This window comes from Cervus canadensis, chromosome 13 (genome assembly GCF_019320065.1).
Source record: "Cervus canadensis isolate Bull #8, Minnesota chromosome 13, ASM1932006v1, whole genome shotgun sequence".
In the NCBI taxonomy this organism is placed as follows: Eukaryota; Metazoa; Chordata; class Mammalia; order Artiodactyla; family Cervidae; genus Cervus; species Cervus canadensis.
In genome coordinates this window covers 34,893,310-34,919,242 of record NC_057398.1, presented here as the reverse complement: position 1 = coordinate 34,919,242, position 25,933 = coordinate 34,893,310, and the positions used below count along the sequence as shown (strand labels likewise).

Here is a 25,933-nt window from a genome sequence, read left to right as displayed (position 1 = left end):
TCCTAGCTGGCAAGTTTCTGCTGGCTTTTGGCAGAAGTCTTAGTTCCTTGCCATTTGCAACCTCTTCATAGGGCTGCTTGAGTGTCCTCATAATATTCCAGAGGTAGGGATCTAAGAAAGAAGAAGCTGCAATGTCTTTTATGACCTAGCCTAGACATAATAATTTCTCCAACATTGCATTGATTATTTGTGTGCTCAGTTGCTCGTTGTGTCCAACTCTTCACGACCCAATGGACTGTAGGCTGCCAGGCTTCTCTGTCCATGGAATTCCTAGGCAAGAATATCGGAGTGGGTTGCCATTTCCTTGTCCAGGGGATCTTCCCAACCCAGGGATCGAACCCAAGTTTCTTGCATTGGCAGGTGGATTCTTTACCACTGCACCACCTGGGAACCCCTATTTAGATCAGCTTTATGTAGTTATTAGGTGACGTCATACACAGGTGTGAATACCAGAAGGCAGAGGTCAGTGGGAGCCATTTTGTAAATAGACCACCATAGTTCCCATGAAAACATGATTGAATAGAATAGTAAAAGTTAGGACTTGATTAGGTAGACGAAAAGTTGCTAAACATTGTTTCTCTTCTGAGAACTGCAAATTAAAACCTTTCAGAAAGAATGGCTATCATCAAAAATACCACAAATAACAATTGTGAGGATGTGGAGAACAGGGAACCCTGGTTCACTGTTGATGGGAATGCGCAGCCACTGTGGAAAACAGTATGGAGCTTTCTCAAAAAATTAAAACTGGAACTACCATATGACCCAGCAACTCCACTCCTGTGTATTTATTTGGGAAAAAAACAACCCCAAAACACTAATTCAAAAAGATGCACCCCAATATTGATTAGCATTATTTACAATTGCCAAGCTATGGAAGCACCCTGTTTCCATCAACAGACAAATGGGTTAAGAAGCTATGCCCCCCCCACCCCCGCCCCCCACTCCACGACACACACAGTATAGAATACTAAGCCATAAGAAGAGCAAAATTTTGCCATTTGCAACAGTCTGGATGGACTTGGAGGGTATTATGCTAAATGAAATAAGTAAGAGAAAGACACATACTGTATGGTATCACTTGTGTGGAATCTAAAAAATAAAGCAACCTAGTGAATATAACAAAACGGAAACAGACTTTCACAGATACAGAGAACAAACTAGTGGTTACCAGTGGGGAGAAGGCCAGGGGAGGGGCAAGTTAGGAGTAGAAGGTTAAGAGGTATAAGGTACTATGTATAAAATTAATAAGTTATGAGAATATGTTGTACAACATAGGGAATATTGCCAGTAATTTATAATAACTATAAGTGAACTGTAACTTTTAAAAGTTGTGAATCACTGTGTTGTACACCTGAAACATATAATATTGTATACAAACTATATACCGCAATTAAAAAAGGGTAAGAACTTGAAGGAGCCCTATCCTGGTGGTTCCAAAGTGTGGACCTAGAATCTGCATCACCTGGGCTTCTTAAAAATGTGAAATCTGACCTGATGAATAAAGACTTAAAGTGATGCCCAGCACCTCATGTGAAGAGTTGACTCACTGGAAAAGACCCTGATGCTAGGAGGGATTAGGGGCAGGAGGAGAAGGGGATGACAGAGGATGAGATGGTTGGATGGCATCACCGACTCAATGGACGTGAGTTTGAGTAAACTCCGGGAGTTGGTGATGGACAGGGAGGCCTGGCATGCTGCGATTCATGAGGTTGCAAAGAGTTGGACACGACTGAGCGACTGAACTGAACTGAACAATTTTTAAAAAAATAGACTTTATATTTTAGAACAGTTTTATTTGATTTATAGAAAAATGGAGCTGATAGTATAAGGGAATTCTCTTACATAGTCTGGGCACTGTGTGCACTCACACAGAGGTTTTCCAATATCTTGCATTAGTGTGGTGGTATATTTGTTACAGTTAATAAACCAATATTGACAACACTAGTATTAACTAAAGCACATAGTTTACATAAAGACTCACATTTACTGTTGTATAGTTCTGTGTGTGTGTGTGCATGTGTGCACACACGCGCTCAGTCACGTCTGACTCTTTGCAACCCCATGGACTGTGGCCTGCCAGGCTTTTCTCTCCATGGGATTTTCCAGGCAAGAGTACTGGAATGGGTTGCCATTTCCTACTCCAGAGGATCTTCCTGACCCAGGGATTGAACCCATGTCTCTTAGGTCTCCTGAATTGGCATGCAGATTCTTTACCACTAGTGCTACTTGGGAAACCCCATAGTTCTATAGGTTTTGACAAATGCATAATGCCATGTATCCACCATTAGGTTATCATGCAGAATAGTTTCACTGCCCTAACTCCCCTGAGCTTCACTTATTCATCTCCCTCTTTTCCTCGCTTGAACATTTGGCAACCAGTGGTCTTTTTACATTCTATAGTTGATCCCTTTCCAGAATGTCCTATAGTTGGAATCACTCAGTATATAACCTTTCAGACTGTCTTCTTTCACTTAGCAGTATGCATGTAACCTTGCTCCATGTTTTGAGTTGTGTGTGTATGTATGTGTGTGTACTCATTTCTTTTTATTGCTGAATAACGGTCCATCATATGGATGTATCACGGTTTGCTTATACCTTCAGCAGTTGATTGCATTTCAGGTTTTGGTGATTACAACTAAAGCAACTGTAAATATCTGTGCACAGATTTTTATGTGAACATGTTTTCAAGTCAGCTGGATACATACCTAGGAGTGCAGTTGTGGAATTATGTGGTAAGATTGTATTTAGCTATATAAAAAATAGCCATGCTGTTTTTAATGTTTGCTGTAATGTAGGTAAAGGTGAAAGGTATTTTAGCCTCTGGTAGTTTTCTTGATTTTTTTCTCTCCTCTGCTCTCTTTGGGTTTCCCTAAGAATTCCTTCTTAAATAGACCCTGTCCTGAAGCTCTAAGCCACTGTTATTTATACTGAACCCAGTTGATTTGGTGGTAACGCATTGGGGAGAGGAAACATTCTATAATCTTATGTTAATCTGTTTTTTAGTGGATCCTAAATTCATGGTCTGTGACCTTCAGAAGTTTCTTAGCCTTTTTCCCCTCCTCTTATGTTAAGGCCAGAAGGTGAGAGGGAGTTGACAGGAGTTGACTAATTGCCTTTGCTCTGGTATCCCTTAGAGAACAGGACAGGCCTTTGTTATAGAGAATGCACTGGGCTATTTCAAAATGGCCCAAATTACTAGAGGATTTTTCTTTAATCTTCATGGCATTTGGTTCCATCACTTTATGGCAAATAGAAGGGGAAAATCTGGAAGCAGTGACAGATTTTATTTTCTTGGGCTGCAAGTAACTGCGAACAGTGCCTGCAGCCATGAAATTAAGACTGTCCTTGGAAGAAAAGCTATGACAGACCTAGACAGCATATTAAAAAGCAGAGGCATCACTTTGTCAAAAAAGGTCCATATAGTCAAAGGTATGGTTTTTTTCAGTAGTCAGGTATGGATGTGAGAGCTGGGCAATAAAACAGGCTGAGCACTGAAGAACTGACGTTTTTGAACTGTGTTGTTGAAGACTTCTTTAAAGAGTCCCTTGGACTGCAGGGAGATCAAACCAGTCAATCCTAAAGGAAATCAACCCTGAATATTCATTGAAAGGGCTGATGCTAAAGCTCCTTTATTTTGGCCACCTGATGTGAAGAGCCTACTCATTGGAAAAAATCCTGATGCTGGGAAAGATTGAAGGCAAAAGGAGAAGGGGATGGCAGAGTGTGAGATGGTTGGATAGCATCACCGACTCAATGGACATGAGATTGAGCCAACTCCAGAAGATAGTAGTGGACAAAGGAGCCTGGTGCACTATTGTCCATGGGGTTGGAAAGAGTTGGACATGACTTTGCAACTGAACAACAACAAAATTTTTAGTATGGAGTAGATAGCAGCTCTAATCCTTTTTTCTGCAATCCAGCCCCTTTCCTGCACTTGTGCACATGACATACTTCTTAACATCTGTCTGGAAAAGACTCGGAATATTTGTTCTAGACCAGAAATTGACAGGGCCAGATAATATTTTAGCCTTTGCAGGCCATGTGATCTCCATTGCAACTACTGAGCTCTGTTCTTCTAATGAGAAAGCAGCCAACAATATGCAGTATTTAGACAAATGGATATGTCTGTGTTCCAGTAAAACTTTATTTTCAAAAACAGGCTCTGTTTCAGAGCTTATAGAAATTGTATTTTCAATTTTATATCCCAAAGGAGGCTATTATTAGTTACTGGATTGGAGCCCCTGGATAATTTTTATTAGATTACTTTCAAATGTAATAAGTTATAGTAGATATTTTGTTGTGGAACATTGCATCTTAATTTTGGGTTTTTTAATACATACATTTATGATGTTGAAAAGATACAATTTTTTTTTCTTGAAGGTTTGAGTAGGGTTGCTACCTTATGGCCTTGTGAGAATCTAGATTAAAACAAGGAAAAACAAAACAAAACCCAGCCCTCAGTTATTTACTGTAACAGCTGAGACAATCTGTACTACTAGTGGTGAACGGTGAAGCATGTCTTTTAATAAGTTCTTAAAGGATATTAGAAACTCTCAAGTTATGGTGTGTTATAGGTGCCCACAGAGTTATTAGGTTAGAGGGATGGTTTTAATTTACTTGGAGTCCTTGGTGTAGGTTGCTTCTTGCATGCTTAGAAAATGTGGATATTGGTGTTTGTGCTTTGCAGCTGATACGGGTCTTGGTTGCCACAGCTTCTCATTAGCTCCTTAAGATCCCTTTAGGGCTCTGGTTGCTTGGCTAGAGAAAGGGCAAGAATTGCTGGGAGTTGAGGACAGATGCAAACTGAGAAGCAGTCCCAGGGAGCACTGGCTATGTGGGACCAAGGTTTGTATGCTGTGTCAAAGGCATGAACTTCAAGTTTTGCTAAAGAGAACTCCTGGTAACTGGGCTAACTAGTATATGCTACACATCATCTTTGTTTTAGAAATCTCTGCAATTGGGATTAATTAAAAATTTAAAAATGTAAATTATAAAATTCTGTTTTGGATTCTTTGCTGTTCTTTACTGACCTTTAATAATGGTGGTAATTGAAATAGTATAGGTTTTAGTAAAGACTACTACCAATCCATTAAAAAAAAAAGTCTGTGGTATTGGAATACTGAAAGCTTGCTTTATTAGAAGGGTCGAATGGTTAGAATTTCATTATTACTAGTTTAAAAAGAATATCACAAGGAGACTCTAGAGGGCAGTATAATTCAGCTTGTTCATGCTTCTGGTGTTGAGCTTTGGAAAAATAATCCATGTGTTCTGAACTCTTTCCCCACCACACTGTGTTCCAGTTTGGTAGAATGTGAGTTATGGAAACAGTTCTCCCAGAGGTTTGGCTTAGAGAATATAATATATCATAATTATTGGCCCTAGAGAATATCTGTGCTTGGTTTAAAACATATTGGCTTAAAAAAACTGAAATTCTCTTACTGATTCAACTAAATTGAATTGAATTTGCTTTTCAGGCATTTGTGGAACATTAAGCAAAATGAATGGTATATCTTGTGTTTTCAAATATTTTGGGTAGGAAGTAATATACCCTCTATTAGAGAGTTCAGACAAGTGGGAAGAGTTTGACTTATTCTGACAGTTTTTTAAACATTTCTTGAAAGCGGAAAGTTCAAGTTGAATGCTTGATTGGCAAATGTCTGAATCAAGGTTAAACTTTTAAAAACTCTTCAAATGTTTGTATTTAGCTAGATCCAAAGGTCAGTCATTATTTCCATCTAATTTTTAAACTTAACACATATTTTGGGGAAATTTGTATTTTTTTTGGTACTCATTTATGCATAAGTCATCAGGTAGGGATTGAATCTGCACCCCCTGCCTTAGAAGCTGAAGTCTTAACCACTGGACCTTGAGGGAAGTCTCAGATTTGAGGTTTTAAACTATTAGTTGCTAATGTAGGAAACGGATTTTGTGATTGCATTTCCTGGTGTTATTACACTGTGGAAATTAGTATATTTAGTGGTTAAGTGTGACAGATGTACATTTGGAACTTTGAACTTTTAATTTTGACCTGATTAGAATGACCTTAAAAGTGTACTTTTTTTTTTTAAGGTTTTCATTTTCTTTATCTAATCTAGGATAATTCAAGTTTTCCATTCATGATTGAAATGAATGTGTTTGCTAGAGCACTGTGAAATTCTTGGATGAAAGGCCTTATGTAAGCGCAAATACTGCAAATTTAAGAAACATACCATTATGGGGATTCTTTTTCTAATATTTGTTCAGATTGATTTATAGATACTAACTGAAGTATCTTCTTTTTTTTAAAAAAACTAATTTATTTTTAATTGGAGGATAATTGCTTAGTAATGTTGTGTTGATCTCTGCCATACATCAACATGGATCAGCTATGGGTATACATATGTCCCCTCCCTCTTGAACCTCCTTCCGACCCCTTCCCACCCCTCAGGTTGTTATGGGGCACTCATTTGAGCTCCCTGCATCATACAGTGAATTCCCACCGGCCATCTATTTCATTAATACATATGGTAATGTTTATGTGTCAGTACTGCTCTCTCAGTTCATCCTGCTCTCTCCTTGCCCTCACTGTGTTCACGAGTGTGTCTTCTATATCTGTCTCTCTTGCTGCCCTGCAGATAGGCTCATCAGTACCATTTCTCTAGGTTCCATATGTATGTGTTAATAAACAAGAGTATCTTCTTTTTGTCTTGTCTAGTTATTTATCTCCCCATTGATCTTTACTTCAGTTTTGGAAAAACCTTTATTTCAACCTAGTTCTTTGGAAAGAAACAAATCAGAAATTATTTAAATGACAGTGTCCCCCACATTTTCAGTAATGTTGAAACTGAAATACATTTGGAAAATAGGAAAATAGGCGTGAGTACTGTGTATTAGATTTGATTACTGGTATTGGGTAGCAGCTTCACCTGTATTGTCACCTGAATGCATCTTTCTTCCATTTTAATCATGGAGAATAATATAAAATGCTCTTCATGTATATAAAATATATAACACATCAGAGCTTTTACCTGAAATTGGTATTTAAAAATTTTCTAAGAATTTCTATGGTATATAGGTAAACCAAAGAGCTTTTTTAAAAAATTATATGAAGTTACAAAGAATGTTCCTTGGGGAAGAAGGTTTGAGGTTGAATATTTGTTTATGCTGTATCTAGAAATAGGAGCTTTAATATGTAGAGAAAGCAACTAAATCCTTGATTTTACAAAGGATTAAAGACATCTGCTTAATTCTCAAAATTTGAAATTAACAGACATTAATTTTTTTTGGTTTTATTCTAGCAAATTAACAGACTATTACTTTGGTGTAGATAGTATTACTCAGTTGATTATTTTTTTAAATGTAATTTGTCAAAGTCTTGTCTATTATGAAATATATATGAGAAATTTTCCTTAATCTAATTTTCCTTAATCTAAAATACAGTTTGTTTATTTTGTTCAACTTATATATTCTATTCAATATATGCACTCAATTTATTACTCACACTTTTGAAAACTTTCCTGTATAGAATAACTCACCCCAGCCTTAGGAATAAATTTTAGTTACTGTTTTCCCCCGACTTCATCCAGTCCATTGTTTTGGTTTCTCCAGTTTACCCATTTCTCAATATCATTTCTCCATTTTGTTGATTTTGTGTTTGTTCTCTTTGATGGCAGTAGCTCCTTTTGCTCAGGAGAAGAGATTTCTCAAGTCTGATTGGAAAATGTCTTGAATTGTCTTGTTTTACATGGATACACACCTTTGGTTTTACTTAAGAGAATCACGTGCTATGGTTATATGGCAATCTCAGATCTGGGCTATTTCATGAAATGGAGATGTCAGCTGGTCAATGCCAGCAGGAATTTACTTCCCAGATCCGGATCTGCCCATCAAAGTGTCCTTTCAATAATCACATCCCTTTTGACCATGTTACTGTCCACTTCTCTTTAATAACATGTTCTGTGAATCTCTGGCAGGAGCTAGAACAGGGGTGGGCAAGCTTTTTCTGAAGAGGGCCAGATTATAAATATCTTGGGCTTTGTGGGCAATATAGTTGAGTTGCAGCTATTCAGCCTTGCCTTCGTAGCACAAAAGCATCCAAAGACAGTATGCAAGTGAATGGATGTGACTGTTTCCAGTAAACCTTTATTTATGGACACTGAAATCAGATTTTACACAATTTTCATTTGCTATGGAATGTTATTTTTTTGATTTGTCCCCCCCCCAACCATTTATTATTATGGAAACCATTCTTTCATTTATCTGCTGTACAAAAGCAGACAGTAGGCTGTTTGACCCTTGACCCATGTTCTTTGACTCCCTGAGAAGCAAAGAAGGAGGCACATAGAACTGGTTGCTTAATTTCATGCAGATATCCAGGGTTGCTTTTGTTACTATCAAAAATAAAATAAATGGGACTTCCCCGGTGGCTCAGTGGTAAAGAATCCGCCTGCCAGTATAGGGGGCATGAGTTTGATCCCTGGTCCAGAAAGATCCCACATGCCGCAGAGCAACTAAGCCTGTGCGCCACAACTATTCAGCCTGTGCTCTGGAGCCTGGGAGCTGCAACTACTGAAGCCCTTGTGCTTTAGAGCCTATGCTCTGCAACAGGAGAAGCCCATGCGCTGCAATTAGAGTAAAGCCCACACAACAAAGACCCAGCACAGCCAAAAATAAATACATAAAAAATAAATACATTTCTTAATATGAGAGGAGATATAAATGATGTCATTTTTAATAGTAACTTCACTGTTTGGGTTTAGTTATAATAGAAGATTAAAGGTGGTTTTCTCCTTCACATACTAAATGTGGAAAATTGTGATGAGCTATGGAATAAAACTTTTCACTTAAACATTGTCAAAAGACTAGCATACACAGGAACTGTATATATTTGTTTGATATGAAGGTTTCATTTAAGGGAAAGAACTGCCTTCCAGGCTGTTTTAGCTTGTGGTTTTGATCTTATTGTGTTCTGTCCCTACCTGATGATTTGTGCAATCCAGTGATGATAATTCAGAGCTCAAAAGTAGGTTGTCTCTAATTTTTATGCTTTCTTAGTATTAGAGTTTTTGGTTTTTAAATCTGAAATAAAAACCAAACTGTTGTCTCTCCAGGTACGCGTTGCTTTCCTTCTCCTGCTTAAACTTAAAAATACAGCCTGTTTGTTGGCTTTTGTTGGCACTGAATAGTGCCGGGACACTGCATATTTCACAGCAGACATTTCCCCACTTAACACTGTGAGCAGTTGGTTAATTTGAAGATCTGTTACTGCTGTTGATCCTTGCTATGACAAAAATCAATGTACACAGCACAGCCTGAATTAATAGGGCTCAAACTCATTAGGCCATGAAAATAGTTTAATCAACAGTGAGCCCTTTAAAGACCTTGTCAGAGTATTTTAAAACAGATTCAAGGAAAAAAAATGGTTAGCACCTAAAAATATTATTTGTTTCAGAGTTTATATTGTTCCTTTTTAAAATTCTCTTGAATGACTTCTGGGGTTGTCCCTATGCTCTGTTTAGAGGGAAAAAACCTCTATATTTGTATTTATTATGTTGGACCATAGCCATTCAATCTAATTACTCATCTCTTAGTAAAAGCCCTTTCAGACACTGAAACACACTTTGTTTATTCATCCTTATTTCTCACCAGAGGGTATATTCTGGATGAGTATTTAGATTTTTTTCCTCTGGGTTCTCCTTCTGCAGTTTCAGCCTTCTCTGCATGCTCACCCTACTTCCTCCCCGACCTTGTTCAGTTTGGTAATGGTTGTCTGATTTGATGTTTGTGGGGTGTTCAGGATTTGATGGCTGCCTTAGTGTGAATCAGCGATCCCTTCTAAGCATCCTTTTCCTCTTGTGAAAGTTCTTATTGGGTTGAACTGTGAGTAGTTTGTGAGAGGTAGCTAAAGGTCAAAGAGGAAACCTATATTGACTGATAATAAATTGAATTTCCCTGTTAGATAGCTTTTTATTTTGGGGTGCAGAGCCTGAGTTTAAGTCCTGGTTCTGAAATGTACCAACCACATGACTTTCTTGGACAGATGTCATTTAGTACCTTTCTTGCTGTGTTTGTTCATTTATAAAATGGAGAGAATGATAGTAGTCATTGTTTACGAATAGTGTCATGTATGTAATGTACTTAGAGTAATCCTGGGCACCTGGTTAGCACTCAGTAAATACTTGTCTTATTGCCATCATCATTACAGTTTGGATGAAAAACAGCTAATGTGAATATTAAGCAGGAAAAGGACATTATCAGGATTGACTTTTGGAAAGATAGCTTTAGTAGGTGAGAGGAAGTTGGAGGCAGGGCCAGGTGAGCAATGGTAGAGACAGTAAGGCCAGTGTTAAAGGTTGAATTACATCCATTCCAGATTATCATGTTCAAGTCCTAACCCCATAGCTCATTGTGTGTTAGTTGCTCAGTCATGTCTGACTGTTTGTGACCCCATGGACTCCAGGCTCCTCTGTTCATAGACTTCTCTGGGCAAGAATACTGGAGTGGGTTGCCATTTCCTTCTCCAGGGGATCTTCCTGACCCAAGGATTGATCCTGGGTCTCCTGCATTGCAGACGGTTTCTTTACCATCTGAGCCACCTATGTATGTATATATAATTATCTTCATGAATGTCCCCCAAGGACACAAAATACTGCTGGACTTACAGTTGGCATTCAGGAAATATTTGAATGATAGGTGTAACTTTATTCATAAATACCATCATTGGCATCATTGTGATGTCAACTAATTTTTAATTCATCATTTACTAGGTTCCAGGCATGGGGGCAAGTTTTGTTTTATTTATTTATTTTTTTTTCATTTATTTTTATTAGTTGGAAGTTAATTACTTTACAGTACTGTAGTGGTTTTTGCCATACATTGACATGAATCAGTCATGGATTTACATGTGTTCCCCAAGTTTTGTTTTCTTGAATGGGAATCCTACTTAATTTTGACAGTAAATATAGTATATTGTTAATCTCATGTTGCAAATCATATATACATGTGATGAGGCAGCCAAGACTGAATATTTAAGTAATTTGCCCCAAATGTGCTCTTATTTGGAAATGGGACCACTGCAGTGTAGTTAGTTAAGAAGAGAGTGAGCCCAAATCCAACATGCATGGTGCCCTTGGTGGTTGGTGGTTTAGTTGCTAAGTCATGTCCGACTCTTGTGAGCCCATGGACTGTAGCCCACCAGGCTCCTCTGTCCATGGGATTTTTCAGGCAAGAATACTAGAGTGGATTGCCATTTCCTTCTCCAGGGGATCTTCCCAACCCAGGAATCGAACCCAGGTCTCCTGCATTGCAGGCAGATTCTTTACCGACTGAGCTATGAGGGAAGTTCATGGTGTCCTTATTAATGGGGATATCTAGGCACAGAGATAAACACACAGGAGGAAAATGATGTGGAGGGACACAGGCCATCCACACGCCAGAGAGAGGGGACTGGGACAGACCCTTCCCTTACAGTTTTCAGAAGAAGCCAACCCTATGGACACCTTGACCTCTGGTTTAGAGATTAGAGATTGAAGATTTTCTATTGTTTGAGCCCCTCAGCTTGTGGTACTTTGAGGGCAGAGACCTGGGAAACTGATACAACCAGTTAGGGAGATGGTGACATTCTGAACTGAGGCAGTGGTGGTGGTCTTGAGGAGAGGGAGACAGAGGTGTTTAAAATGCAGAACCAGTGTGTGCTGTGTGTTAAGTCACTTCAGTGGTGTCTGACTCTTTGCAACGCCATGGATTGTAGCCTGCCAGACTTCTCTGTCCCTGGGGGTTCTCCAGGCAAGAATGCTGGAGTGAGTTGTCATGCCCTCCTCCAAGGGATCTCTCTGACCCCGGGACTGAACTTGAGTCTCTATGTCTCTTGCTTTGGCAGGCGGGTTCTTTTCCACTAGTGCCACTTGGAAAGCCTGAGGAACCAGTAATCCTTAGTAACTGATAGACCATGAGGAGGTGGGAGAAGTAAGAGATTGTCTTACTTGAGTGGATGCTACCATTAAGTGACACTGAAAATACTGAGGAAGAAAAGGTGTGAGGAACGGAGTTGGGTTTGACGTGCTTGTAGGACCTTGAGGGAGGGGCCAAAGCAGGCGGTTGGATGATTCTGCACCTGAAGTTCAGGAGGGAGGTTGGGTCTGGACCTGTTTATGATCATTTATGGAAGCAGGACTTGAGGACATGGGGGGGAAATTGCTTAGAGTGTACAGTGAAGTCTCTGAAGACAGCATGTAACTAGGTTCTCTGAGGAATACTCAGATTTAAAAGTGGCAGGCAAAAGAGGGGTGGTTGTAGAACAGTAAAGGGTGCTGACTAGAGACTTGCAACAGGATGGTGCTTAAATGGGAGGACGTACATTAGTATGTAGCATTGTTTAGGTGGTTTTGTCGCAGTGCTCAGCAGCCCATCTGTAGGAGCTGATATTTTTTGTGCTTATTAAGTGTCAGTTCCTGTGCCAAGATTTCATATGCATTAGCTTATTTAACCTTCAGTACAACTCTAAGCTAGGTATTATTATTCTTATAGATGTGGCAACCGAGACATGGAATAATTAATTAATTTTCCTCAGATTACACAGGGAGTAGGCTGTACAGTTGGAATTTAAGTCTAGGTGGGCTGACTCCTGAACCTGAATTCTTACATACTGACCAGGATGCCTCCTAACCCAGAAGCAGGTTGAAGATTTTCTGGCTAGATATGAGGCAGGAGCAAAGGACACTGAAGGATGAGAATGCTAGGAAGAGCAGTGGAATACAAATGGAAGGTTCACTTTTGTGTCAGAAGTAGTGGTTGGGGTTCTCACTGAAAGCCAGAAAGCTGGCGGGAAAGATTGAGGTTGCAGGAAATGTGCTGGCAAGAAGTTACATGGACCTATGGCCTCTCTTACTGGTTATAACTAATGCTTGAAGCCAAAGCCTGAAGCAAGAGCTTAAAATATTTTTTTCCAGGTTTCTGTGCTAACCTCCTCAACTTGTAGAAGTGAGCAAATGAAATTAAATATATTGTGATTTTGATGGAAATAATTTGAGGAGTAAGGCAGAAAACTTTCTTGTAGAAATATTGTATATCTCTGTTCAAGTTCTCAGTGAAGTATATATGTATGTATGCACATATTTGCACACATATGAAATGTTTATAAGACAAATACAATTGTTTTGTTTATGACATCCTATGTGTTTTTTCTTAAATTTATTCCTAAGACTGTTGTTTGTATTGTGAACCCCTGCCCTGAATTTCTAGTCGATGTGCCTGAGTTTTATTTATTGCATAGTAACATTACTAAACTCTTATTCTGATACTTTTCTAGTTTATTATCTTAGAATCATTCCCAGATAGGCAGTCATATTGTCTGCAGATAGTAATTGTCTGTCTCTCTCTTCTTAAACCTCTTTTTCTTGTCTTACTTCAGTTAACTGGAACTTCCAAAAATAATGTTAAATTAAAAAAATCGGGGAGGGGACTTCCCTGGTGGTCCAGTGGGTAAGACTCCATGCTTCCATGCAGGGGGTGTGGGTTCTACCCCTGGTGTAGGAACTAAGATCCCAAGTGCCATGTGGCATGGCCAAAAACAAAAGACAGAAATAATGTTAAAGGTGGCGCTAGTATACATCCTTGCTTTATTCAGGGTTCCTCTAATATTTCATATTCATAATGATGTTGGAATATTGGCTTGAAATCATGGGAGGTTTTTTTTTTTTTTTTTAACGGCCAATTTTATCAGTTACGTTTCTGGCAAGGCTTCCTTTAACAGAAATAATCTTCATCTCTGCCGTTGTGTGCCATTGTGTGGCACTCTTGGCTGAATTAAGGATGGACTTTGAAGATTTCCTGAAGGAAAAGGTTCCCACTTAGCCAGTTCTCTGACTGCTGCATCTGTGTCATTTAGCAAGGCAAGCTCATGCAACATCTTGTCATGAGCTGGATGTTCATGGAGTCTCCCTGGAAAGACAGGATGACTCTCTCCAAGTAGTTCATTTGGATGAAGTTGACTAAATCCATTCAAATCTGATACATCAATGCCTTTGTACCCAAAGCTAGCCAAATTACTAGACCAGGGACTGCTGCCGTGACCTGGAATCAGGGTTTCCAGTACAGGAACAGAAGTAGCTTGTCTCCTGGACCACAGACTGATGGGTCAGAGCTGAGGCCTTTGTGTCTTGCTTGATGGCAGCCTCGTCATTTCCTCGAAGGTTCAGAGAGTGGAGGATGGGGACGCTACTTGCCCTGAGCTGTGCTGAGCACTGTGACTTCTTAATCAAAGCAAAAACTGGCTCAAACTATCCCTTTCCCTAAGGTTTAATTTCATTCTTCAGCATCAGTGGGCTGTTTAAGAAGTTTGCAGTGTTTGAGGGACAAGGCAGGTGGTTAAGTTCTGTGGCCCACCTTTTTAAGAAGAAGGTATAAAGGAAAGTAAATTTTTGCAAGTTTCCTACTTGCTGAAGATTCTTCTTTAATAGAGTACTCCCTACATTTGTAGGAGGTTTTCTTTTCTTTTCTTTTCTTTTCTTTTTTCCTCCTCTTCATTTTGTTCTGGCTCAATTGTGAGAAATAGTACTATGTACCAAATAATGGATATGCAGATACTTGTTTTTGGCAATACCATGTCCCAAGGTGGGAAGTATGAAATACCCTTTTTGAAAGACCTGGTGATTTCCATGAGGAATTGTGGAATTTGTTTCCATTCAGTAACTTTCAAGAAGAGCGGGTGAGGAAGCTGAGCCTCAGTTTTTTTGATTTATATTTGAATTGTGAGATTTTCTGTTATCATACAGTTCATTTAGTCAGTTAAGTTAAAACATACAAAAGTGCTTTGGAACTGACTTATTTTGATATGACTCTCCAGAGGACTTGGATCTGCTTTGTATAATCTGAATCCCTTTCTCAACTCTAATATTCTTCTCTTTTTATTTAGGCATTTTCACCAAATATTATGGTAGCCTTAAGATATACTGTGTGGGTGGATTTTAGTGAGGCAGAAACCTGAAAAATACCAAAGAAAGATGAGGTGAGACAATTGAATGTGCTAGGGAGAGTGTTAAGGAGATGGCTGGCCTTTGCTGGACCTGTAGTTACCTGAGGCCATTAGAGAGCATTTGATGGCTGTTGTTGAACCTATCAAGTTATAAACCCAGCAAGTTGGCTCTCCCTTGGAGTAAGTGGGAAGCTGTCCTGAGGATGGAATGGACCTCAACAAATAAAGATGGTTGAGACTTAAGTAAGGGGCTTAGAATTTGGTGCCCCTTCTTCTTTGCCTCTAAGCTGTACACAGTTGAGTATTTTGTGATCCATCTGTCATTTCTGTCCTCAGTTGTGTCCCAGAGGAGCTGCCTGCCCCCTTCACCTGTTCTTTGACCCCTACCGGACTTGACACACATCATCTCACCAGTGCCCTCCCCTCAGTCTTTTCTTACCCACTTCATTCTACCTCAGGCAGTGTTTAGTGTCCATCTTTTTTTTCTCTTTTAATTTTTCCTTGGTTATCTCAAGAAAATATTTCTTTACAAAACCTGACTCTGATTATGGCAGGTTAAATACAGAAAGTTGAACTAGTCATATCTGCACTAAGTAAGAGAAGGCTGTGCATTTACAAAGTAAAACCTGTTGTCAGAAAGAGCCTGTTCTCAGCCCTTGAAAATACCCAGAAGACCCATTTAAACCCTGTGCAAGTGTCAATATCTCCCCCTTTGTCAATTAAACATTTTTGTCTCAAAATAAATAGAAAATGACTTAATTCACTTCAAGAGTTTTACAGGTATCAACAGTATTGTTTCTGAAAAATTTTCACTGGAAAAATACAGTGAACTTCTTAAGGGATTTAGTAAGTTAGTGACCTGACCTAGAAATGTAACAATAATTTATAAAATGGTTTCTGTGGAAATGTGTAGTTTAAATTATGAATCCGCAAGTGAACTCATAGATCATACTGAGGTTATAAATTGAGAACAGCTTGTGTTTTATGTCATATCTAAAAAGTGGTCATGTTTTTACATCTTTCTCTGGAACCCTCCTCCAATTTAATCATCATCTAGTCCTGTTGATCCTGTAATCTTATCACATCTCAGTTAATAGTATCAAATCTAATTTTCACTCCCTTACTTAAAGCCTTTCGATGACTTCCACAGCACCCAGTGGGAGTGAATGCAAGGTGGCAGCGACCATATCATGTCATGTCTTAGGAATCCTGCTTTATAAAATTAACATGTGCCAAAGAGACTGAACTGTTCTTAATATGTGATAGATCATTCCACCTATTGGTAAATGTGGTATAATCAGGGCCCTGGAACCTGAGTGATCATTTTAGCAGTTCTTTTTCCCTGGTCAGGGTAGAGTGGTGGGGTGACCAGTTTGTCCCTGGGACCTTTATTATTTTAAAATGGGAAATCCTGTGTCCTGAGACCCTCTCAATCCTGGGACAGTTGGTGGGAGAGAAAGGAAGAATGTGAATTTTCAAAAACTAAAATGTATTTTATTGAAGGATTGTTTATTTACAATGGTGTGTTAGTTTCTGCTGTATAGCAAAGTGATTCATTTATGCATACATGTATAATATTCTCTTTCATGAAGAATGTGAATTTAAAAATTTATTAGATATTTTCTTACCGCTGGGCCTTTGCACCTGCTGTTCCTTCAAACCAGAATGGGCTAGTTCCTTCTTACTCTTTTATTTCTCATTTAATTGTTCCAAGAGCTTTCAGAAATAGGTTTAGCTTGCCTGGCTCTGGGTACTTACTATGCCTGTCCCAGAATAATACTGATCACTCCTGACTGTGGTTGCTTGTTCAATTAAGAAGGCAGAGCTGTGTGGGACACTGATGTGGCCTCCATGGTTGCACATTAGAATCACCCGAGGAGTTTTCTAAATTTAAAAAACAGTCCACACCTCGTGGCAGCCAAGATTGAGAGTGATGAGTACTGAAAAGGGTATGACCCAGGTCAGGTGCCTCTTTCCTACCCAAGAGAAAGAGGTTTTAAGAAACGCTTGGATAGGGAAACAAAAACAAAACCCCCAAACTGTTCCATTTCAACCCTCCTACAACCTGGGGTTGTCTGTAATGCCTACAGAGAGGTCTCAGACTGTGTTGAGGGTCGTAGGAAAGCATGGCTCACAGGTGACACAAGAATATATGGTTAGCTGTCCAAGCTATGGTAGCCTAGGGTAGTGGTCTTCAGAGTGGGGGTGCTGCTTCTCCAAGGAACAAGATGTGCAAGATGATCGACCCATTGGGGTGCAGGAGAAGCAGCAAAAATCTTGTTTTAAAATTTTAGTAGCACCTGGATAAATTTCATGTACAGATATATGTATCTTGGGATGTGTGCTTCTTGTCTGCTCTTGCAGGTATGCAGTTACTTTAAGAACACTCTTGGAACTTCCCTGGCAGTCCAGTGGTTGGACTCCATGATTCCAGTGCAGGGGGAATGGGTTTGAGCCTTGGTTGGGGAGATAAGATCTGTGCCCCTCAGCACGGCAAAAGCAAAACAAACAGCCCCTCCCTCCCTAAACCCCACACTTCTATAATGGCCTGTGAGGTCCTCTCTGATCTTATTACTAGTTCATCGTCATCTCCCTGCCCAGTTCCTCTGGCCCTTTTGCTGTTACTGGAACACTGCTGAACATACTAGCCTTTGCCCTGGAGATTCCGACTGTCTGGAATGCCCTTCTCCAAGATCCCCTTGGAGCTTTAGGCTAACTGCCTGACCTCCTTAAAAGGTTTGCTCAGGTGTCATTTCGTCACGAGTCCTAGCTTGAGCACCATTTTTAATGTGGTAGCCGGTGCCCTGCCCCCTGCACACTTAGCGTGCTCTAAGGTTTTTTCTTCCTTATTAGCACATTGGATACACTGTAGTATATCTATGGTCCTCTGTTTCCCCGCTGCATAACATGTGGCCAGGACTCTCTTTTTGCTTTGTTCACAGGTGTGTTCCAAATGCTTGTAAGAACAGTGTCAGTTCGATACATTTTTGCTGACTGATTAAAGCATCTGACACACAGTAGGCTCAGTAGGGTTTTTTTTTTTTTTTTTTTTTTTTGGCATGAATAAAATATTTAGGAAGTTCGGGAATACAAAAAATGAATAAAACATGCTTTTTGCCCTTAAGTAGTTCCAGGTAGCAGTGGAGACCAATATGTAAGAAAATAACTTTAAACCTGTGGGAACTGTAGCAGTAGAATATGTGGAGGGTTAGAGAGGTGGCATTAAGTTGTGGTTAACTCTCCGGGGGTGGAGATACTTAAAAATCAGAGCCCCTGAAAGGGATGAGTATAAATTTAAAAGCCTTGGCCATGCAGGAACCTGCATAAACCCAGAGCTTGTTTGTCCAACGTGAAATGAGGAGGAAGATTCCTAACATCAAGATTACTATTTTATTTTTTGTTTTTAAAGAATAAGATTAGTAATAGTCCCCTCTTGGAGAAGGATCTCGTAGAAATTTTCAAATGCATAGTTTTTTCCCGGGCAAGGTATTAACCAGAGTGCTTCTGTACCCAATATCCACCAACTCTTAGTTCCTTTCCCCCTGTTTCATTCTGTACTTTCCAAGCCTTGGGCAAATCATAGTTATTTCAAGCAATTGATCAGTCAATAAATATTTATTTGTTAAAAACTCACTGTGTATCTAGCACTCTAAATAGAAAAAGAGCAGCATCTCTTTATGAAAATATGTTGGGGTGGAAATTGCTTTGTTGTACAGTCACTCAGTCAGGTCCTACTCTTTGCAGCCCCTTGGACCGCAGCACACCAGGTTTCCCTGTCCTTCATCATCTCCTGGAGCTTGTTCCAACTCTTGTCCATTGAGTTGATGATGCCATCCAACCATCTTGTTGCTTACTGGAAATACATTGATCTCATGAAAACAACAGCAAAATCCTTGGCCAATTAATTGTGCGCCTTATCCCCATCAAGGGTAAACATTTAAATAAGTGTTTTAGAAAAAGAAAATCAAGGGTTTTTAATCCATTAACGATAGATAGGCCTGCTTTTACTAGTCCAGAGGAAATGGAAAATTATTTGAATACAGTACTTGTGACTCTGTAGAGGCCCTTTCTTTGATAGATACATGTCTTTTCTCTAGCTTGAAGCAGATTGGCACATCTCCATTGTTTGTTCCTGTGTTTGTTTTATGTAAACTGGTATTATTTTAATAATTTAATGTGTTCTGCTTTGGCAGGTATGTAGAAGAGTGCCTGTTGGAAGTGTATCTATCCGCTCCCCCCCTCCTACCTCCACCCTTGTCTATAATACACCTTAGGCTTCTTTGGATATTTAGTAATACCTTGAGGACATAAATTGGGAGCACAAAGAATCATATCACTTAATTTCATCCAGATCTTTGGCTGGAAGGCTTAGACAATAGCATGTTGACATTGCTTGCCTCTGTATGCCACTGCAGTCTTGGTCCATGGGATGAGGAGGACTGAGAGGGAGGAGCCAAAGAATAGGCTTCCTACTGAGACAGGCGCTGCCTGTTGTGATGGTTGCTCTGCTTGCAGGACTCAGCTGAGTGCCTGTCCAGACACTCCTCCTACGTTCAGCTAAAGTAGCAGCAGTGGTAACAGAATGAAAAGCAAAATGCTGCCTTTCCTGCCCTCTCTCGCATTCCTCCTCCCCACTTTTATTGAGTAATGTTCTTTATAAACAAATAATGAATTGCTAACCTTACTGAGCTCCTTGGAAGGAAAGCTATGACAAACCTAGACAGTGTATTAAAAAGGAATATTACTTTGCCAACAAAGTTCCATATAGTCAGAGCTATGGTTTTTCTAGTAGTCATGTACATATGTGGGAGTTGTACCATAAAGAAGGCTGAGTGCCGAAGAGTTGATGCTTTTGAACTGTGGTGTTGGAAAAGACTCTTGAGAGTCCATTGGACAGCAAGGAGATCAAACAAGTCAATCCTAAAGGAAATCAGTCCTGAATATTCATTGGAAGGGCTGATGCTGAAGCTGAAGCTCCAGTACTTTGGCAGTCTGATGTGAAGAGCTGACTCATTTGGAAAAGACCCTGATGCTGGGAAAGATTGAGGGCAGGAGGAGAAGGGGATGACAGAGGATGACATGTGAGATGATTGGATGGCATCACTGACTCAATGGATAGGAATTTGAGCAGACTCTGGGAGATAGTGAAGGACAGGGAAGCCTGGTTTGTTGTAGTCCATGGAGTTGCAAAGAGTTGGACAGGACTTAGTGACTGAACAACAACCTCCCAGTGCACGAGACGTTGGTTTAATCTTTGGGTTGGGAAGATCTCCTGGAGAAGGAAATGGCAACCCACTCCAGTATTCTTGCCTGGGAAATACCATGGACAGAGGAGGCTGGTGGCCTCAATCCATGGAGTCGCAGAGAGTCAGACATCACTTAATGACTGAACTACAATATCACTGATGGGGCGATTTAGGCCCAGGCTGATTGTTTTCATCAGTTTCTTACCGATGAGTCCATGTGGAGTTTGTGCTCACAAACTCACAGTGTTCATTAGAGCATTTCTTGTGGGCCCTGCACTTGGCTCAAGGCTTTGCTTGAATCATTTCATTTCATCATTGTGATAACCACATGTAGGAGGTACTGTTATAGTCACATTTTACACATGAGTATTTACACATGAGCGTATACTTGCCCAAGAACACTCTGGGAGTGAATTTTGGAGCAGGGACAGTGTTGGCCATCTGACTCCAGAGCTGGCACCTTTCACCATCAGACTAAAGTACCAGATTCTGGACAGCTTGGTCAAGAGCTGGGTCTGAAATGTTTCCTCCTGCTCTTAGGGGAGCAGGTGAGGAGAGAGCCTCACTCACCACTAAGATCCCCTGGAAAAATACCTGGAATTCCTTCTCACTGCTGGTGAAAGAACTGTGCTAGCTCCCAGAGCTGAAGACAGTTCAGTTGACTTCGTGCCCTGTTGGAGGTCAGAGGTGATTGACTTCTACCATTGCTTTTTTCTCATGAACTCTAAGGCCGTTCTGCTTTTACCCATCCAGCTGGCTTGACTTTCTGAATTTTGTGACTCTTCAGTGTGGAAACAGGCCCACTGCCTCAGCTGGTGGGAACTGAAAAGCAGCAGGGGGAGAGACTGCTTTTTCATCTGACCTTATTTCTTAAGAAAGTCTGTAAAAACTGTAGAAATCTGACAGCTTTAGAATTTATAATTTTAGGAATTTATGTGAAAGGCCAGTATTCCCTAAGGTAAGCTCACTTCTTTTCCTTTCATGTGCCATATCTGCTCTTGTTCTCATTCTCACACTCTCTCTGAGCAAAGAAATGGAGGTTATAGCAGGGGCAGTATTAGTAAAACAGATGTGTCATACTTGAAATTGGATGCATTTAACGGTCTTATGTGTTAACCACTCTTAACAACTGTGTTTACTATTGAAACTGGAAATACATATTTGATTATAGTTTAACCAGCTTTATTTTTGTACTGTTCTCCTGTAAATGGATTATTTTTAGTTTAAATTTTTGCTGCAAGCCCTTTCCCATTACTTAATTGACTCTTCAGTCACCACTTGCAGTACACATGTCAGCATTCCCATGGACGCTAAGCACACACAATGTAGTTGGCACAAAGGCAGGTTCTCTGTGTATTACTGGACTCTGTCGCTTGCTTTTAATGCTGAAAGTGGGGTCCTTTCTGATTTCCTTCTAGTTTTCTAATGGAAATCTAGGGAGTGTATGTCAGTCTCCCTTTAAAGTTTATCCTAATAGCTCTTGGTGGTCATCGTAAAATTATTCATCTGAAAAGTAGCAGATTGCAAGTGAAACGGTGTCCCAGTAGTATTTGTTTTGCTGCCGCCTAATGATACCTCTGTTTGAGTCACCGAATACTTCCAGAGCATAACCTTTAAAGTGGGTTCCCACGTCTTAATTTGCCACTTGGCACATTTAGTTCTCACAAACTAGAAGCAAATTTTGTTTCATGAGAAACTGCTTGCCAAGCTTTAATTTAGGTCTTCTTAGAGGATTATTAATGAACTTGTGAAGGGTATGTGAATACTTCTTAGTGACGAAACAGTGGCATTAAAATTCAGCTCTATTATCAACAAAAGAGAAAGCGTGGTGTTTGGGAGATACTGAAAAACACCACTGTTAACATGATGATAAGCTTGCAGTTTTGCCTCTAACTAGTATTTGAAAACATTCTCTATATTCCTTTATCAGTCTTATTCTCTTTTAAGAAAACTTTTAGCTGTTTATAGAACATATCTTTGAATAAACAAATGGGTAAAGTGCTTAAACATTGTTTAGAAAATTTGTGTTAAATTCTTTGAAACTAGATAATGTGTTTGTACTTTTGCTTTTATGGCATTTATCTTTTAAAAGCTTTTACTATAGGTAGTGATATGTTTCTCATTTTATGTATACTCAAATTATAATGATTGAATTTGGTTGTTTTATCATTCATTTTTTGATTTCTTGGATTGTTTCTGTGTTTTTCCTTTAAAACACAAAAAACTGAGTTTTTGTTGTTTAAATGGAGTGCCTAAATTTCAGGAATCTTGCCAGCAGGTGGCAAAATGTAGTACAACTTTCTGTATGAAGAAAAACAGATTTCAGTTCTGTTCCATGTGTATTAGGATCTATCTTTCAGCTTCTTTGGCTGGATTTCTTTCCCTCCCACCCTCTGAAATTTGCAGCTCTGTTCACCAGATGACCAGAGTGCATCCTGAAACTTTAATGGTATGTGACGGTGAATTTCTTAAATAACTAAGGTTTTCAGCAACATTTTTGTTAATGTTTGTCTTTCAGCAACATTTTGTTACCTTCAATTTAGGTAATATATATACATGGACTTAATGAATCAATTGTGGTACACGATTTATTCATTAATTTTTTTTAACACTTTCCTCTTCCATCCTTGGGTCTTACTTCCCAGAGAGCCCACTGTAATTTTTTAAAGCATTTCTTTTGTTAACTCAGTTTTGAGAAACGATATGCTTATGTTTTTATTTTATATTTTAGGTATTATTTGCTGACCTTGCCCAATGAGAGGTGAGGGTTTATCCTTTTTATATCACCTACTTTCTCTTCCTTCATCTTCCTAATGCAGTTAAATGCAGTTTGTAATTAAATCAGTATAGAATATTTCTGTTACAATGACAATGTATATATTATTATAGCTGAAGCACATATTGTATTATGATTTAATTTTCTTTCATGTACAGCATCATCATCTTTGCTATTAATAATTCATTTCTTTCCCCCGACTCCATGTACCTCCTGCCTCTTGGTTTGTTCCTTTGCTTAATTTTGTAGATTCCTATCTTGAAATCAGCATCATAGTTTCCAACAATACTATATAAAATTCCTTTCAATGTAATGGAAACTATAGGATACCTATAAATCACTCTTGGTGATATCCCTCCTGGAACCCCTTCTCTTGATTTAATGTCTAGGACTGCCGCATGGCTGTTGGAAGGGGTCTTCCTTTTTGTGTCACTCTGGATATCATCTTAGAGGCTAGTTTTTGTAGTTTTTTTTTTTTTTTTTGGTGGGGGGGTTCCTTTTCATTTGTGAAATAACTTCCTGAGAAACAATATCTAGAAAGTAAATGTTTCAAGGCTGTGCATGTCTGAAAATCCCTTTATTTCTTACTCATGCTTGATTCATATTTTGGTTGGATATAGAATTTTAGGTTGGATACTATTTTTCCTCAAAATTTTGAAAGCATTGCTTTATTGTCTTCCAGTATTCAGGAAAAAAAAAAAGCCTGATCAGTAAGTATAGCATGTACACTAAACTGAAAACTAGGCTTAAGTTGTTATTAAAGGAGTGCCTTTTGAAAGATAAGGAGGACGCCTAGTTGGTTGAAAGTGAATATTGCTCAGTCATGTTCGACTGTTTGTGACTCCATCGACTATAAAGTTCATGGAATTCTCCAGGCCAGAATACTGGAGTGGGTAGCCTATCATTTCTCCAGTGGATCTTCCCAACCCAGGAATTGAACCAGAGTCTCCTTCATTGCAGGTGGATTCTTTACCAGCTGAGCTAACAGGGAAGGAATGCCATTTTAGTACCATATGTTAAAAGAAGGTAGTTTAATCCCCTATAGCTATATTGTGGAGGTAAACATTAAAAGTGTTAAGGTAGCTGTAACTGTCAAGTAAAAGATAACTTTTAAATTTCTCTTCTTGACACACCTCGGGGTAAATGACAAACTTTTGTGGTAATAACACTTTATGTTCATATTTTAAAATATTTTATCTTGATATTATGATTTTCTAAGCAGTGCCTTTTAGAAGCCAAATGGATTTTAAATGACAGGATACATATAATAATATATGGAATTTTGCCTTAAAGTTTTTATGAAATAACATTTAATTCTGGTTGGGAGGGATAAATTGGGAGATTGGGATTGACATATACACACTACTATATATAAAATAGATAATTAATAAGGACCTCCTGTATCACACAGTCCTTCTCAATACCCTGTAATTACCTACATGGGGGCTTCCCTGTGGCTCAGATGGTAGTGAACCTGCCTGCAATGCCGGAGACCTGGGTTGGGAAGATCCCTTGGAGGATGGCATGGCAACCCACTCCAATATTCTTGCCTGGAAAATCCCATGAACTGGTGGGCTATAGTCCATGGGATTGTGAAGAGTTGGACATGACTGAGTGACTAAGCACAGCACAGACCTATGTGGGAAAAGAATTTTAAGAAGAGTTGATATGGGCTTCCCTGGTGATCCAGTGGTTAAGAATCCACTTTGTGATGCAGGGGACACAGGTTTGACCCCTTGTCTGGGATGATCTCACATGCTGAGAAGCAACTAAGCCTGTGCTCCACAACTGAAGCACACAGCGCTTTAGAGCCCGAGAAGGAAAACTACTGAAGCTGGAGCACCTAGAGCCTGCAACAAGAGAAGACACCACAGTGAGAAGCCCGTGCACCGCAACTAGAGAGTAGCCCCTACTTGCTGCAACTGGAGAAAGTCCTCACGCGTCAATGAAGACCCAGCACAGCCAAAGAAAAATAAATAAGAATGGATATATGTTTATCTGATTCACTTTGCTGTACAGTAGGAACTAAAACATTTTGAACCAACTATACTCCAATAAAAAGATGCTTGCTCCTTGGAAGAAAAGTTATGTCCAACCTAGACAGCATATTAAAAAGCAGAGACATTACTTTGCCAACAAAGGTCTATCTAGTCAAGGCTGTGGTTTTCCCAGTAGTCATGTAATGATGTGAGAGTTGCACTATAAAGAAAGCTGAGCGCCGAAGAATTGATGCTTTTGAACTGTGGTGTTGGAGAAGACTCTTGAGAGTCCCTTGGACTGCAAGGGGATCCAACCAGACCATCCTAAAGGAAGTCAGACCTGAATGTTCATTGGACGGACTGATGTTGAGGCTGAAGCTCCAATACTTTGGCTACCTGATGCGGAGAACTGACTCATTTGAAAAGACACTGATGCTGGGAAAGATTGAGGGTGAGAGAAGGGGACGACAGAGGATGAGATGGTTGGATGGCATCACTGACTCAATGGACATGAGTTTGAGTAAACTCCAGGAGTTGATGATGGACAGGGAGGCCTGGCATGGAGTCCATGGGGTCACAAAGAGACACGACTGGGCGACTGAACAGAACTGAACTGATACGCCAATAAAAATAAAAATCCCTTAATTACATATGAAATAGAATTCACAAATGATAAAACAATTATTTTCCACACAGTTTATTGTGTTGATAAAGCCATTTTAAAAATTGCTAAATAAAGACTAGAATCATGAAACTGGATATTTTATATAAAATAAAATGATAAATAAAATATCTTTGATGTTGGATATGTTAGGAATTTTTAAAAAAGCTATAATGGCTTTAAAAGCAAAAACCAACCATTTTCTTGAAGATCAAAAGTTTTTTAGTTAATCTGCGCTGATTTGGTTTTTTAGCAGGAATTTTCATTTAAGAAAGATGGTGATTCTTATATTTGTTTACAATAAATAATATGATAAAAATG

At 39.3% G+C, this 25,933-nt stretch overlaps 2 protein-coding genes across 4 annotated transcripts in view; one reads left to right on the top strand and one right to left on the bottom strand.

The window, feature by feature from the left end:
* RERE (arginine-glutamic acid dipeptide repeats) overlaps positions 1-25,933 on the top strand; it is a 435,792-nt gene that overhangs the window by 71,943 nt on the left and 337,916 nt on the right. The gene's annotated exons all lie outside the window — the stretch shown is intronic.
* LOC122451740 (atherin-like) overlaps positions 1-25,933 on the bottom strand; it is a 147,396-nt gene that overhangs the window by 120,399 nt on the left and 1,064 nt on the right. The window lies entirely within an intron of this gene.